Below are 16,441 nucleotides of genomic sequence, written 5' to 3'. Positions count from 1 at the left end.
AAAATGGCGATATTTGATAATCGGCATTCGTAAGGATCATCCTCATTTCCGTAATATTAAGGTATGCATTATTATAAATGGTTTGATGTATTGTTTTGTGATCGAATGGATTTATGTAAAGAGAGTGTTTTAACAGAGAGGACGAATTGGACTAATGAGGATACTTTGAATGATAATCTATACTATTCATGTGCCCTTTTTCTAGTTGTTCAGTTGGAACACCATGCCATTATTTGTTGCTTCTTGGTATTTAAACTTTTGTTATTTCTTGGATCTCATTCTTTTTTGCAAGGTTGGGGATAATGGCTATGGTTCATATTCATCAAAGCCATATCACGGGGTATGTATTTTATGCTTATTTGTTAACTATGCTTACTGTTTTTTCAAATATTTTGTTTATTATTGGAACTGCTTGTTCCTTGTGCAGGTTGTTAAGTCCCTAAACAACTGAGATGTTCAAGAATATCGCCACTGGCATTTAATGTTGAACTAGCTTATGTCTTAGTTTATTGCACTGCTCTTGGTTTCAAGGGAGCAAAGATTATCAGCCTAGCGCTATCATTGTGGATCTCGGTAATTATGTTAGGTCTATGTGAATTATTCTGAGAAGTTCAAGAATACATGGGAAGGACTTTCGATGGAATGCTTCAAACATGTACTTCCAAGCATGAAGTTGGCAATCCCATCAGCCGTGATGGTCTGGTATGTGACATTGTGATATCTACATTTTTTATCGCACATAGTCATTGTTTACCGGGGAAAAAAAAGAACCAAAGAAAAAAATAAAATAAAATAGTACAGTCATGGGCTTAATAATAGTCCACTCTGCTGTCCCTCTATCAGAGGTTGAGTAATCATATAGCATATGACGAAATCCATAGTTGACTTCCTTTTAAAGAGCAAGATTCCTTTCGGGATAACAGAGTACTCTATTTATATTTTCATTTTCCACTAGGGATAAGTATAAACTTTGTTTTATTTGGTATTCATACTATCACGGTTTGGAGTCTTGGGCCTTTGAACTTCTGGTGTTATTAGCGGGGTTGATGCCGAATTCAGAAAATAGTACCTCATTGATTGCCATGTGGTAAGGTTGCTTCACTCTTCACTCACACGAGAACTTGTTGAGCTTAGTTGGATGATCACTTTTGTAACCTCTGCGGTGTGAACACGTAGGCCACGTTTATGATTACATCCGGTTTCAGTCTTTGCTGTAAGGTATGTTGAATAGTTTCTTAGGTATATAGCATTTTCAACAAATAAAAACTTACCCTTACTGTTAGATAGTGTACTAAAGTATAGACTTACTTTGTGACATCACGCGAGTTTCAAATGAGTTGGGGCGGGGAATGCCGATGCGAAGAATCTTTGTCGCTGACACTCAAGCTTTCAATCTTTCTTGCTCTTGTAGTTGTTCTATCTCTTATCTTTGGTCATAATCTCTGGGCCAGTGCTTTTAGTAACAGCCTGTAATTAAGAAAAACTTCGCTTCAATGACTCCCCTACTAGCGATTTCCATATTATTTGATTCTCGCATAAGGAGTTTTATCGGTGAGAGTAATATGCAAGTGGTATATGGTAAATTCTTTTCTTCCACTCTAATTGTTTCTGATGCACAATATTTGACTTTGCGGGGTGTCAAGAGGATGTGGGTGGCAACACTTGGCTCGTGGACTAATTTGGTAGCCTTCTATGTTATTGGCATGCCAATCAGCGATTCTCCTAGGATTCAAGGTCCATTTGTATACTAAGGTCCGCTACTCATCCAATTGATGAGTTTGTTGTAATTTGTTTACATGATTTATTCTGAACGATCTCCTTCCTTCAATTTCATCTTTTGGAATCGTGATTTAAACTTTTGTTATTTCTTGGATCTCATTCTTTTGCAAGGTTGGGGATAATGGCTATGGTTCATATTCATCAAAGCCATATGCAGGGGTATGTATTTTATGCTTATTTGTTGACTATGCTTACTGTTTTTTCAAATATTTTGCATATTATTGAACTGCTTGTTCAGGGTTGTTAACTTCCCTCAATAGTGAGATGTTGATTCCTGCAAATGCTGTTGGTAAAGTGATGGGGAGAGGTAGAGGAAACTTGGCCAATATTAGTAAAGTGAGTTGTTTTATTAACAATTACAAAACAACGCCTCTTTTTCAAGGGAGCTCTACCGATGATAGTTCCTCACTTTCAACTATCTCACACCTCCACTCGAGTCTTCTCTCCACTCTCTTTTTCTCCTGTCTTTCTCGATGCAATTGGCCCATATTTTTATACACTGAAAATTAGTTAGTAATCGAATAAAGACCGTTAGCAATGTATTTTTTATACAAAGAAACTTCATTAGTAACGGATATCTAACCGTTAGTAATATAAAATTTTTTTTGCACTGACAATTAGTTAGTAACGGATAGAAAACCGTTAGATATATAAAAACAAAGTGACGCTTGAACAAATTGGGTAACCGTTACTAATAACTTATAACGGTAAACCATCCGTTACTGAAATTAATTTAAGTAACACTTTATAACCTTTAGTAATATTTATAACGGTTAATAAACGTTACAAATATCCGTTACTAATATTTGTCACGCTTTTGTGTCGACGGAAAATAACCATTACTAATCATTTTTGTAACGGATGTATATCCCTTACAAATAGGCTGTTATGGTGTAGTGATGTTGTGCTTTGACTCATCCAGATAACAAATTTAAAACTGAAGGAGACATACATACAAGATGAACTTGGAACTTGACGGTGTTCGATATTATATTATTTCATCCAGGAAAATGGAGTGTTTCAAATTTCAAGTGAATGAGGATGAGTTTTAGCTATGTTCGACCCTCCAAATTTTAATTTATGGGTCTTACCTTTTTATTTTATGAAAAGGAATTTGAAGTTTGTTTTCTTAGTGCACTCAAAAATTAATGAAAGTTTTTTTTTTTTTATTATTATCTTTTTGCAATGTTTGATAGTTTATTGTACATTTTGGAATTTGTTGGGAAGATGGAAATGTTGTATGTAGGCAGGCTGTGTAAATTTTGTTATGCAAGTTCGGTTTTTAAGTGGAAGACTGCTACTAGCATTATTATTAAAATATATATATATATATATATATATATATATATATATATATATACCACGGTTTGGCATAAACCGTAGTGTTTAGTATAACTATATACCACGGTATTATAACACATACAGTAATATAAACCACGGTTTCAATAGCTTATATGTCACGGTTATATTGACAATCGTGGTATATAATGGGTATTACAAACCACGGTTCTTTGCAAAACCGTGGTATCCGTTAAACATATATACCACAGTTTTGCTATTATTATATACCACACCACCTATTGTCACGGTTGTATAACAGTGGTAAATATATTTATACCACACTTAAAAACAGTGGTATAAGTGTCATTCTGTAGTAGTGATTCCTTTCTTCATAGTCGACTTTGTCTCTTCGGATAGGAAGTTCATCCATCCCCCTACTCATTACTTAACATGGCATACACCAGCCTACAAAGTTCAAAGCTGGGCAGGCCGCGGAATGGATGTTCCAAATAATTTCTCAGGTGAGCTCCTTAAGAAATTATTTTCTTCGTCTACAGTTTTCTTTGTTCTGCAGCTCAATTTAGTTCTTTCTTTAACAGATACTTGGATTTCTGATGTTGTGGTGAGTGAAGTTGATGAGAATGTAGTTCAACATAACCTTCAGACCTTGTTTGGTCTCCCATAGATTATTAGGGACTTGAGTTACCTTGATACAATCGTTGCATGGGCTGCCGCATACCATGTTCATCCTCTTCAGTCTATGATGCCCAACACTGCTGGAGCTTCAGAAAAGGGAAATGAAGTATGTGTTAAACCTATGGCATCGAGGAGGCTTCCTCGTATTGCTCCTTCAGATATCATCCTCCCTGGCTCATTGGGTGATGGTGCTCAAAATTCTGACATGGGTGATAGGGTAGAGAATCCTGCACGGCGTCGGTGTTACATCTATTATTCTTCTGACGAAAACGATGCTCCACCGATTACCACGAGGCATCCTGATCCTAGCTTGAGATCATGCAGCTCGGATTTGTATTCTCCATGAGCTACCATTTCCAAGTCTACTTCTATCCTGCCTTCTCCAATTGTTATGCGAGGCTCTAAAGAACATCCACATGCTGAGGGTGTTGTTGAGGTCACTGCCTTTGGTGTCGTCGCTGAGCAGAACCATGTTAGTGTCGATGTGAATGGAGGGGGTACTTGTTATGTTATTCCTGATGCTGCGGATGATGAACAGTCGGCTCATTCTGTCCATGTCTCTAGTCACTCCGGGAACCACAGAGTGAGACACAATTCTACAGATAATTGCTCTACTAAAAGAGTTAGAAAAGACTATTGTTCCGGTTCGATACTGATAAAAGGGAAAACGCTAGTTTTACCTACGAATAAGCGATGAAACTCAAATGTAAGTAAAACTAGAACTATTTTCCGTTCTTATTGTATCAAAATCATCTACTCTCATTATCAATGCAATATATTTAGAGTAGAGAATTCATTCCACTCTTAGTTGTTTAGATGTAAGGTTTCCTAGTTCGTGTAAGCTAACAAAGTCGTGAGAGTAATGGAATTGAAATTAACTATGATGGTAAATCAACTAATCAAGATGCGATAAATGAAATGACGACAATTCAATACTAAATTGACAATATGAGAATGAATTAGGGGAATTTAATTCCACCTTGATTCTACTTAATTAACTAACGAAGAATTGTCATAATCTGAATTGCAATGTTTTCGCGTAACAATTGGGTCTATATAATCCCTAATTGTTCATGGTAATCTCTACCAATTAACAATCAGCATGTGAAGCAATCAAACCCATTCCCATGGAGAACTAATTACTTTCTAGAATGGAATAGATTACTACGATGATTTCTACGCTAATCGAAATCAAGTTTCATCAAGATTTCCTCAAACCCCTCTAATAGAGGTTTTAGCCTTGAATCATTACACTATCATTTCTAACACAAGAACAAATAGAATAAGTCATTATTGAATAAGCAATAAACTTTATTAATCTAATTGAACAAGAGGATAATGATTCAAAATGAATTAAAACTGAATTTAAAACTAATTTAGAACTAAGATTATGAATAACTAATTATCAATTTAAGATAAACTAAATCTATGAATTAAATATTGAATTAGGAACTAAAACTTGAAATATAAACTAAGTATTTGATTCTTAACTAAGTAACTAAGTCTAACAAACTAATTTATTGTTCTCAAACTAATTTTATTGAACTAGAACTAAGTAAAAACTAAGTAACTTAAGAGCTAAGTCTTTGTCTCTTCATATAGATGAGACAAGATCCATAATTTCGTGCATGGGCTGAGGAGCCATGTTTTGGGCCAAAAAATCGAGCCCAAAACCTCATTATTTTAATCCACAAAGGGGTTTTCAGTTAGAAATGACTTCAACAGCCTTTTAGTCCACTTTTTCTCCGCTGATTTAGTCAAGGCTTAGACCATTAGGAAGCTCGTTCCGAGACGGTCGTTTTGACATAAGGTAGGCCCAATTACGAGGTCTGAGTCCAAAGATACGGCCTTCGGAAGTTCTGCTGACTTTTATACGATATTTCTGCCTGCGTTGACTTTGACTTTTCAGCTTTGACTGGGCTTTAAAAGATTTTTTCTCCTTGAATCTTGGCCTTTAATCATAGAACTTCTTAGCAACCAACCTTTGCTCCATTATCTTGCAAAAAGGGAAGTATTTCTGCACATATTCGACTCCAATGCCTGAAATACAGAAGAACACGATAACATTACTAACTTTTACTTATTAATCACATAATTGGTCAAAAAGCAATATTGTTAAGGGGTTAAAACTACAGTTTTGGGCTCTTATCAGGTACCATTTTCACTATCTTTTCAGCATGCCGAGGAGGTCTTGATTAAGTCCTCCACCCTTTTTCGTGAGGCTTGTGCCGAGGCTGAGCTAGAATTTTAACGTTCACAAGACCATGTTACCACTTTGTTAGAGGAATGTCTTCGGCTTAGAGAAACACTGACTGCTCATGATGAGATGATTGCGTCTAAAGACTTAGAACTGATTACTTTAGTTGATAAGCTCAAGGAGTCCCAGAATGTTGTACGAGCAATGGAAAGTGATTGTCGTCTAAGTGAGGAGAATACAGGTCGTGTGGTGCAGGAAAACTGGCATCTAGTTGAGGAGTTGCACCTGCTCAAAAATCGTGTTACAGACTAGCCAGTTTTACATTTTGCTTTTCTTATTATGTATCTTCTATTTGTAGTTCAGATATAGTGAAGGCTCCTGCACTTTAGTTATCTTGAATTACCATGATGTTGCTTGTAAGGCGAAGCCATGGACTTTTCTGAAATGAAAAATCTTCAACAGTAGCTTGGCAATAAAATAGAACTTGAAAAGTATTGGCATGAATATTAGAAAAGATATATACTACCACCCCCTAACACTACATGTGGATACGATTCACGTGTAGTGTTAAATAAGAAAGTTTACTGTCTATTGTTTCAACCCCCACCTACGTGGCAAACGTCCATTAGTAGGGGTCTCTATTTTATTCATTTAATCGACAGGGCTAAAGCCCAATTTGCAATACCATGGATGTACAGGCCCATTAACTCATGTGTCTAAGGCTGAACCTTAGCCACATGGTTTGCCACTAATGTACATTGGTTTATGTCCAGATTCATTTCTTATCAAAAAGATAATTATCAGTTGAGAGTTATAGTCTATCACAATTACTCAAGCTACAAGATTACTTGAGCTACAAGGACTCTCTACTCTACCTCTATAAATACCAAACTATTTTTCATAAGGAACTACGTGGAAACTTGATCCCTAGATAATAGATCTTGGGTACGTAGGCAGTCATTATTTGGTTCAGTTTCATCTCCTCCAACATCAAATTCCTCTGTTTCTTAGTGTGTTCTTTACCATTGCTCTCGTTGTGTTGAAGCGGTTCTTCAAAAACATAATTAAAAATATACGTGGGGATTTTGAATCCATTATCACGTGAAACAATCAAGATGGTAAGCACAAGAAGCAGACCGAACAGTCAACATATTCCTAATGCCAATAGGAATTGCAACCCTTGAAATTCAAATCGGCCAATGCAAGAACCGTTGAACAATCAAGTTGCTCCTAGTGGTAGGATAAATTCTCAACATCCAACTGTAGCAGTGTAACCGTCACCGCCTCCGCCACCGCCACCGCAAAAGGCAGTATAACTGCCGGCACCAACCTTAACAGTCTTGCAACAAGAAAACCGACAAGTCAGTAATCCTCCATGCGGTCTGCCGTCTGTCCATGTCGATCCTTCAGTTGACATGAATATGGACGTGGACATTACTCTCACACCAACTAACGAAAAAGGTAATAGTAACAGCCAATTCACCCCTAATACGGTTGAGCGTGAGTTACGATGAGTCAAAAATTTAAATAGGAACTTGAGAAGGAAGCTGGCAAAGAGGCAAAGGCGGTGGGCGATCTTTGCAAATTCAACAACATCAAAGGCGACCACGGGGGCCGCAGCCATTCCGATGTATGGGACCGTCTTGAAGATCCACTTCATCGTCTTGACAATGTGTTATTTCTCAAACACAATCAACCCGATTACGCTCTAAGAGTAATGACCCTATTACCCGTACTTATGGGGAGAATCGTATTGGCAGGGATAACTACTACCCTAGACATGTCCGATCTCAAAGGGAAGATTTACCTGTGAGAAGCAATTTTAGGGAAGACCGCCATTCGAGATATGTCCGACATGACTGGGAAGGCGGGCATCCCGATACAAAACAACAAAACATGGAGAAGTGGTATAATTATACCGACCACCCGGCCAAGGGTGACAACTGGCCTAGACAGGCTGGTTACAGGGATAGACAAAGACAATCACCGGTCGGAACTGATCGTGCGTACCACCAAAGATCTCTAACTCCAATAAGAGATAATGGAAGGTATCCTTCTCCACGTGGAGCACTAACCCGACCGGCGTCCAAATTTATTCGAGCCAATACTTTAACTCTAACAGAACAACAGTTGAAAGACTTGATTGTAAAAGAACTTAACGATAGAGAGTCAAGGGATGTAAGAATGAAAAACTTGACAGTCAATGATGGCGTACTTAATAAGTTTTCGCTTGACATTCAGGAAGCTTACCACCATCCCGACTTCAAACAACTCGATTTTGAACTTTATGATGAGTCGGAAGGAGATCTTGGCTTGCATGTTCTATCGTTCAAAAATAAATTGGTGTTATGGGGTGGAGATGATCCGCTCATATGTAAGCTCTTTCCATCAACTCTAAAGGGAGAAGCATTACGTTGGTTTAGTGAGTTGCCTTCAAGATCAATTCACCAATTCAATGAACTAGAAAATCAGTTTGTTAATCATTTCCGCCACAATTGCAAGACGCCAAAAGATGTCGACTCACTTCTGAACATCAAGCAACAACGTGATGAAAAGTTACGTACTTTTGTTACTAGGTTCGAAGGCGGCAGCAGATGTTCGAAGTTTTCGATGGGATGCTTCTTTTCGCCTTTAAAGAAGCATTATATTATGAAAGAGACAGAAGTTCGAATTTCATTGTAAGGGATCTTTACCACTCTCTAATTAAAGATGTCCCTAAAATGAGATACAATCTGAATGTTAGGGCTGAACAACACATCCGTATCGAGGAGAACCTATCGGCAAAAGCAGCAAGAGACAAAGATATTCGGAGTAAAGATTTTTCCGGCAAAGAAAAGAGTTCTAAGCCGAAAACAAGGGCGATCGGATCAACAACATAACGATGGAAAGAATGACAATCAGAAGCAAGTCAATTTCAATCGTGATGGAAAGACTCTACCTGAGCTAAAACTGACCCCGCTCAATGCCAAGGACTCTGTTATATATGAGAAGTTGAAAAGTGGGAATCTTCTTTCCCCGCCTTATCCACTTTCAGAAGATACCAAAGGTACAAGGGACAAAGCCTTACGGTGTAAATTCCATAATGACTATGGCTATGACACAGAACTTTGTCGCTCTCTCCGGGGTTGGATTCAGAAATTAGTGGAGAAAGGACTTTTAAACGAATATCTTACTAAAAACTCTCAACAGGCAGTTGCTGTAACTTATGAGCATGTCATTAATGTTTCCCATTCTCATGTTGAGTCTCTTTCCAAAAGTCAGAGTAAGAATCAAAAGCGTTTGAAAGTTAGTTATGTTGGTGAGTTTAACCATATCAACAAAGTCGATTTTGTCAAAGGAATCCAGACCGAAACTTCTGAATAAGAGCCCCTCCGATTCACTGATGATGATCTCCTTGTGTATATCACCCTCATTATGACGCAGTTATAATTTCTGTGTCTATAGGTGCTTCTCGTGTTCAACGGGTAATGATCGACACAGGGGCCACTTCTAGTGTCATTTTCAGTGGATGTTATTCTCAGATGCAACTTCGCGAGGGTATGATCATCGCTGAAGACAATCCTATCATCAGTTTTGACGGGACAACATCTTCAGCGGTTGGAAGAATTACCTTACCAATCAAATTAATGAACAAAGAAGTTGAGCTCGATTTCTTATTGATGGACTGTCGCTCCCACTATAACGTAATTTTGGGCAGAGATTGGATACATTCCATGGGGGCTGTAGTCTCCACATTTCATCAGTGTGTCAAGTTCCCATTATCTGGGCATATTTGCAAGGTTCATAGTGACCAGGTATCTGCCCATGCCTGTCATGACAAAGCAATGGATGACTATAAAATATCAGAAGTTCGAGGTAATATAATCCTTGCAAATGTCCTGCCCAAGTTACAGTTGCCAAGCGGCGTGCCCTCCATTTATAATATTGAGGCTCATGTGCAAGGGCCGCCTATAGTGGATCGACTTTTGGAAGTGCAAGTAGGAGATTCAGCAGAATAAACCACTTTTATTTCCGCTGAACTTTCGAGTGTAGAACAAAAAGAGTTGGTTTCCATTTTACAGCGAAATAAGCATATCTTCACTTGGAAGATTGAGGAAATGCCGGAATAATAGACCCTTCTGTTGCCTGTCATAAACTTGACATTGATCCAATTTTCAAGCCAGTTCGCCAAAAACCAAGAAGAATGGCACCTGATCGGAAGCTCAAAGTTAAAGAGGAGATTGATAAGCTACTTGCGGTTAACTTTATCCGACGAGTTACTTACCCAAAATGGCTTGCTAATGTCGTTGCAGTGCCAAAAAAGAACGGACAAATCAGAATTTGTATTGACTTTATAAACCTTAACGAAGCTTGTCCGATTCATCCGTATCCATTGCCACGAATTTCTGAACTAGTGGATGCCACTTCGGGCTTCCAACGCCTATCTTTCATGGATGTTTCTTCAGGGTACTACTAGATCTCTTTGAATGTGGATGACCAAGAGTTCACCGCCTTCATTACCGACCAAGGCATTTTCTGCTACACTGTTATGCTTTTTGGTCTGAAAAATGCCGGTGCAACCTACCAAAAGCTTGTCAATACAATTTTTTTCAATCTGCTGGGGATAATAATGGAGGCTTATATCGATGATATAGTCATTAAATCGAAGCTTACTGGTGATCATCTTTCCGATCTTCAACTTGTTTTTGATAGGCTTAACAAGTATCACATGAGACTGAATCCCGCCAAATGTTCTTTTGGCCTCTCTTCTGGAAAATTTTTGGGATACCTCATGACTCGTAGAGGTATTGAGGCTAATCCTGATCAGATACGCACCGTTATTGATATGCCATCACCAAAAAATAAGAAGGAAATTCAACGGCATACTGGTCGGCTTGCCGCTCTTCATAAATTTATTTCTAAATATTTCGATCATTGTGAGATGTCATTGCAACAACTGAAGAAGTACTTGGTCAGTCCTCCTATATTGACAAGTCCTTTAATAGGTCAACCTATTGGCATATACCTAGCAGCAACAACTCAAGCTGTTAGTGATGTTCTTTTCGTCGATGATGGTAGACCCGTCTTTTTTATCAGTAAGACATTAACTGGAGTTGAGTCTCGTTATTCAAAGATGGAAAAAATTGCACTTGCATTGGTTCATGCCGCTCGTCGATTAAAACCATACTTCCAGGGGAGGTTGGTCATAGTTTATACTGACTATCCCTTATGCAAGATCTTTCGTAATGCACAGGAATCAAGCAGATTAGCCGAATGGGAAAGTTATCTTAGTGCATACAACATTGTCTTTGAAAGTTGTACTGCTGAAAAAGGACATACTCCAGCTTCTTTGATAGGTGATTTTCCGATTGATGATTTCTTGCGCCAGGAAGAATCTATGGAAGACATTCTGCCACCAATAACTGGGGGCGACGAAGACCAACTTGCAAACGCAATTCCTAATCCCATTGACCTATGGATTGTTTACTCAGATGGCTCCCATAATAAATCTGGGTCTAGAATTGGATGCGTTTTTGTTACACCCGGTGGAGAGAAGATTGAGAAATATGTGCGACTTGGCTTCACCGCTTCAAATAACGAAGCCGAATATGAGGCTACCATTTGTGCCTTGAGAACAGCTTTGAAACTGGGGGCGCGAAAGCTCCAGTTATACACGGATTCTCACCTTGTGACCAATCAGTTTGGCAGGTCTTTTGAAGCAAGAGATGATCGTATGGCGGCTTATCTTGGTTTGATACATAGCCTTGCTCGACAATTTGATAGCATCTCTATCACTCAAAGACCCCGAAATGACATACGTCATGCTGATTCATTGGCTTATCTTTCCGCCGTCGTTAGAAGCGAAGAGTCAAGACACATCACTGTGGAGTTCCAGAAAGAGCCAAGCATTGACTTTACCAAAAAGGAATTATATGACTTGTATGTACGTGAAAGCAATTACTTGGTTTGATTGTACGCAACAGCGAAATACGACCCACGTATAATCGCACCAATCATGACTCGGAAGCGGAAAAGGGAGATGGACAATTCACAACATGACCATACTTTGGATCTTCCATTAGAATCTATAGATCCATTTGTTCCTCCTGAATTCGCTCCCGAAATAGATAGTGAGTTGGTACATGAAGCAGATGATAGTCCTTGAATTCCCGATATGATATTATCGAGCCGATGATGATCTCGATGAGCAAGATTAGCGCCTTCCTTATATCCACTACTTGCAAGTTTCTTCACTTCCGCCGGAACCAAAACTCACTTGAAAGAATCAAACGCGATGCATGGAAGTTTTGGTGATATCATTCTTCTTCGACGGAAGTTTGTAATTATATCGCAAAGGCTCAGACTTAAACCCTATGTTGCGATGCCTCTCAAAATAGGAAGGACTTCAAGTTTTGGAAGAGATTCACTCCGGCTTATGCGGAAGCCACTCCAAGGGACGAAGTTTAGCTCATAAGGCTATGACACAGGGCTATTGGTGGCCAGAGATGCAAAAGGATGCAAAACACCTATCTGAGAGGTGTGAGCCATGCCAAAAGCACGACAATATAAGTAAACTCCCTGTTACTGAGTTGCATCCCATGCTTAGCCCATGGCCATTTGCCAAATGGGGCTTAGACATTATTGGCCCTTTACCTAAAGCTCCAGGTAGTATACGATTCCTTCTTGTGGCAACCGATTACTTTACCAAATGGGTAGAAGCAAAGCCTTTGGTCCAAATCCATGCATCTAACGTCAAAATTTTTTTATGGAGAAATATTATTTGTCGTTTTGGCATCCCTGCGGCACTTGTTTCAGATAATGGTAAACAATTTGATGCTGAAGAAATTTGTCAGTTCTGTGTTAATTTGAAGATACGGCATAACTTCTCCTCACCTTATCATCTACAAGCCAATGGGCAGGCCGAAGCCACCAATAAGGTGATTTTGGCCAACCTAAAGAGGCGTTTGACTGGCGCCAAAGGAAATTGGGTCAAGGGGTTACCAGCTGTCTTGTGGGCTTATAGGACAACGCCAAAATATTCAACTGCATTATCACCTTTTAACCTTGCATATGGTCTTTGCAGCCTTTACCCTACAGAACTGATTTCCAAGATATCTCGGTCCGCTTTGTTGAAACAGGTCCAATGACACTACTTTTTGGCTCGGTCAAAAGCTCTTATTGATGAGGTTAAGCTCGAGGGACTACAACAGCGGCTTATTAAGTATCAAAGTGACATGAAAACGGAACTACGACAAGAAGATCCGTCCTAAGTCTTTTGCTCCTGAAGACTGGGTTCTCTGTAGAAACCCAAAGCTTGTAGAATCAGGAAAGTTTGGAGAAAATTGGCAAGGACCCTACATCATAGATCGTCCAACATCTAAGGGTCATATTTCCTCCGTACTATTTATGGAAGAATGATAGAGAAGCCATGGAATACTTACCACCTTCGCAAGTTTTATCGTTAGAAAATTTTTTGCATTTTTACATTACTCCATCAATAACAAATCTATCCATCTATATAGTTCATTCTATTTTATCCATCAATAAAGGCATTCAACTTCCATTCTCATATGTTTGGTTGTCATTTTACATTAATCTATTCTTCTGTACTCTTACTTTCAACAATGTCATTCATTAACGTTCATTCCAGAAAGGTCATCCATATTATGCCTTTTTCGGTCCAAGTAAGTCGCATTCATGCCTACTTGACGGAAATCCGAGTCAATAAGATGGTTATTCTTGCTCGGAACAATTATTGCAATACTCCCACAGTACAATATCAATGCTAATTCCACTACTAAGGCAATGGCGTTGTGTTTTAGTTTGGTCCCAGTGCACGGGTGACGACTTTGCACCTGTGACAACTCCAACAGTTGTCAGGCCTTGCTTCACGTTCAGTACAAATATTTTGACACCTGAATAGCTAGGTTCAGTAAGGACGATCATGTCCCCTTTGCCTTTCAATAACTTTCTCCAATGGTTTTATATTGGGGGTGTTTCTCTCTACATAGGGGCGTCTCATTCTTTTTCATTTTAACTACATAAATCAACAACACTGTCAGCTTTCCGCAGGTATGTTATCTGACATCACAATGATATTCAATTGCCAACACATACTTTATTTTATTTTCATAAAAAAGAATTCTTAGCTCTATGGTATTACAAACGCACAATCACATGATCATTGGTTTGGGCAAATCCAATGGCGCCTTACCAACTTTTCGCATATACAACTCGTACAAATCTTTGTAATTCATCTTCTCACGTTCTAGTTCATCTCCCGTTTCTGTTAAAGTCTCTGTCAATTGTCTTACGGACGATTCACAATGTGCCATTTGAACGTGATCTTGGCCGAGCCGCTCGTTTAAATCTGTCATTCGCTTGTTATTTTTCTCTACCTCTTTTTGCGCACATTTAAGTTCCTGATCTTTGGTCGCCACGAGTGACTTCAATTCTATCACATCTGCTTTTAAGTGTTTGTGTTCTTCCAATATCTCATAGGCTTTCCCAAATTTTTCATACGATCTCTGCTCGGCTTCTTCCATCCACTCGGTTAAGTCTTTGTTTTCGTCTTCTAACTCTCTGTTGGTTCCGCTTAACGCTTTGTTTGCTTCTTCCAATTTTCGGTTGAGTATCTTCACTTTCTTTATTTCTTCTACGGCATTGACTTCATTCGGAACGATACTTTTCTTCGCGACTTTTTCATGAATTTCTTTGGCCCGTACTACCGCCGTTTTAACCTGCGGCGAAAAATATCTTATTTCATCAATCTTTCAGACTTAAACACAAGTTTGCAATAACTGATAAAAAAAAATACTATCATACCTGGTTCATACTATCAAAAATCATTGATACCGCTCTGTCATATTCTCCGATGTTCTCCGTATTCTGGTCACATTCTTGATATTTTTCGAACCCCTCCATTGGCGTGGTCCATGGCGATCCCTTCACTTCGTCTTCCAAACTTGACCATCTCTGCTTCATCTACTAATTTCATCGGTTTAGTGTTGGACACAAATTTTATTACCGTCCTAACACAATAGTAAAATTCAACGGTCAACTTCATCAAGCATCAGATTCTCGGGTTTTCCTCCATGAGTAGTATTACCCCTGACAGTACTTGCCACTGGTCATTGGATTCTTTGCTCCTGCATTTTGCTTTGCCGTTTGTTTTCTTTCACCGATTTTGTGTTCTTCATTGCACTATCTTTTGCAAGTATCACTGTTTCGTTTTTTTCCCAGCTGTTCTTTTCCTGTATATACCAAACCAGAGCGAGATATTACATCTCCCCACACTTTCACATATATATGTTTTCTACGGTACATACCTTTTCCTCTTTGTGTTGAGAATGTATTATTTTTCGTCTGGGCTGTTTTGTGCATTGTAGTCTCGTCCCTCGAGGCATCATACATTGTGACGCTTGGTTGTCTCTCGTGGTCTTCGTTCTTTTGTACAATTCGCTATTTGTATTTGGCAAGCTCAGCACTAATTCTCACTTTGTTAATTCCGTTCCATCTTCTTTTTCACTATCGTTATCGCTATCGCTGCCAAATATTGCATTTCTAATACTCTTACTCTTCTTCGCCATTTCACTATGTGTCTCCCTGAACCAATCGGGTCGTCGTTCGATACCCCCATAGTGTCGGAAATCAACAATATCGTCAAAGTAGCTCAGATCTATCAATCTTTCGTCAGTACATTCATGAAAGAAGAAATGAAGGTTGTTCTCCACTTCCTTGTCTAATTCAATGTCTGATAGTATACTCGCGTTTTCTGTTAGACACAAAATAACTCATGTTAATCAACAGTTTACTATAGTACAATTTTCAATACTTATGTTTTGGCTTACCTCGAAATTTGTTCGGCACTTTAAACTCTGTCGGATTCCACTTCCCTCGCAAGCGGTACAGAAATCTATCCCATCCGGTATATACTTTTTGGAACCCTTTAAAACTTCTGTTTGGATTCTTGAATTCAACTTCAAATTTTATGTACCCTTTCGTCAGTATAGCTTTCGGTCGTATCAACGCGAATAATTCTTGTGCCCCGAACCTTCTGTTAAATTCATTTTGTAAATGGTGCGCTCTCGTAAAGATTAACCAGAACGATATTGGCAGTTGTTCTGGTGCAATTTGCCACCACTCCAATAATTGTGCAATTTCTTTGCTCAACGGAATTGCACTCCTGCAATTTAATTGTGAGTACGTCATTACTACTTCATCCTCTTCGACTGTCATTTCAAATTCATACACTTCGTCCATCTCAAATCTCTCGAGTGTTAATATTTTCCGTAGTTCTTTAAGTGACTATCGCCGCGGCGTCATGTGTTCATTGTATCTGTCACCTTCTTTCCACCTCACCAAGTCTACGATCATCATCAAATTTTTTTCTTCTCGATTATCTTTCACCCGTATAATACGGTTGTTTCTACCTGCAAACAAAAAAAAAAAAAAAAAAATGTCAGAAAGCTCAAAAACTGGGCTCACCAACCAGATTAAAGAAGCGCA

Source organism: Coptis chinensis, chromosome 8 (genome assembly GCF_015680905.1).
Source record: "Coptis chinensis isolate HL-2020 chromosome 8, ASM1568090v1, whole genome shotgun sequence".
NCBI lineage: Eukaryota > Viridiplantae > Streptophyta > Magnoliopsida > Ranunculales > Ranunculaceae > Coptis > Coptis chinensis.
The sequence above is the reverse complement of the archived record's forward strand: the minus strand, read 5'-3'. Positions refer to the sequence as shown.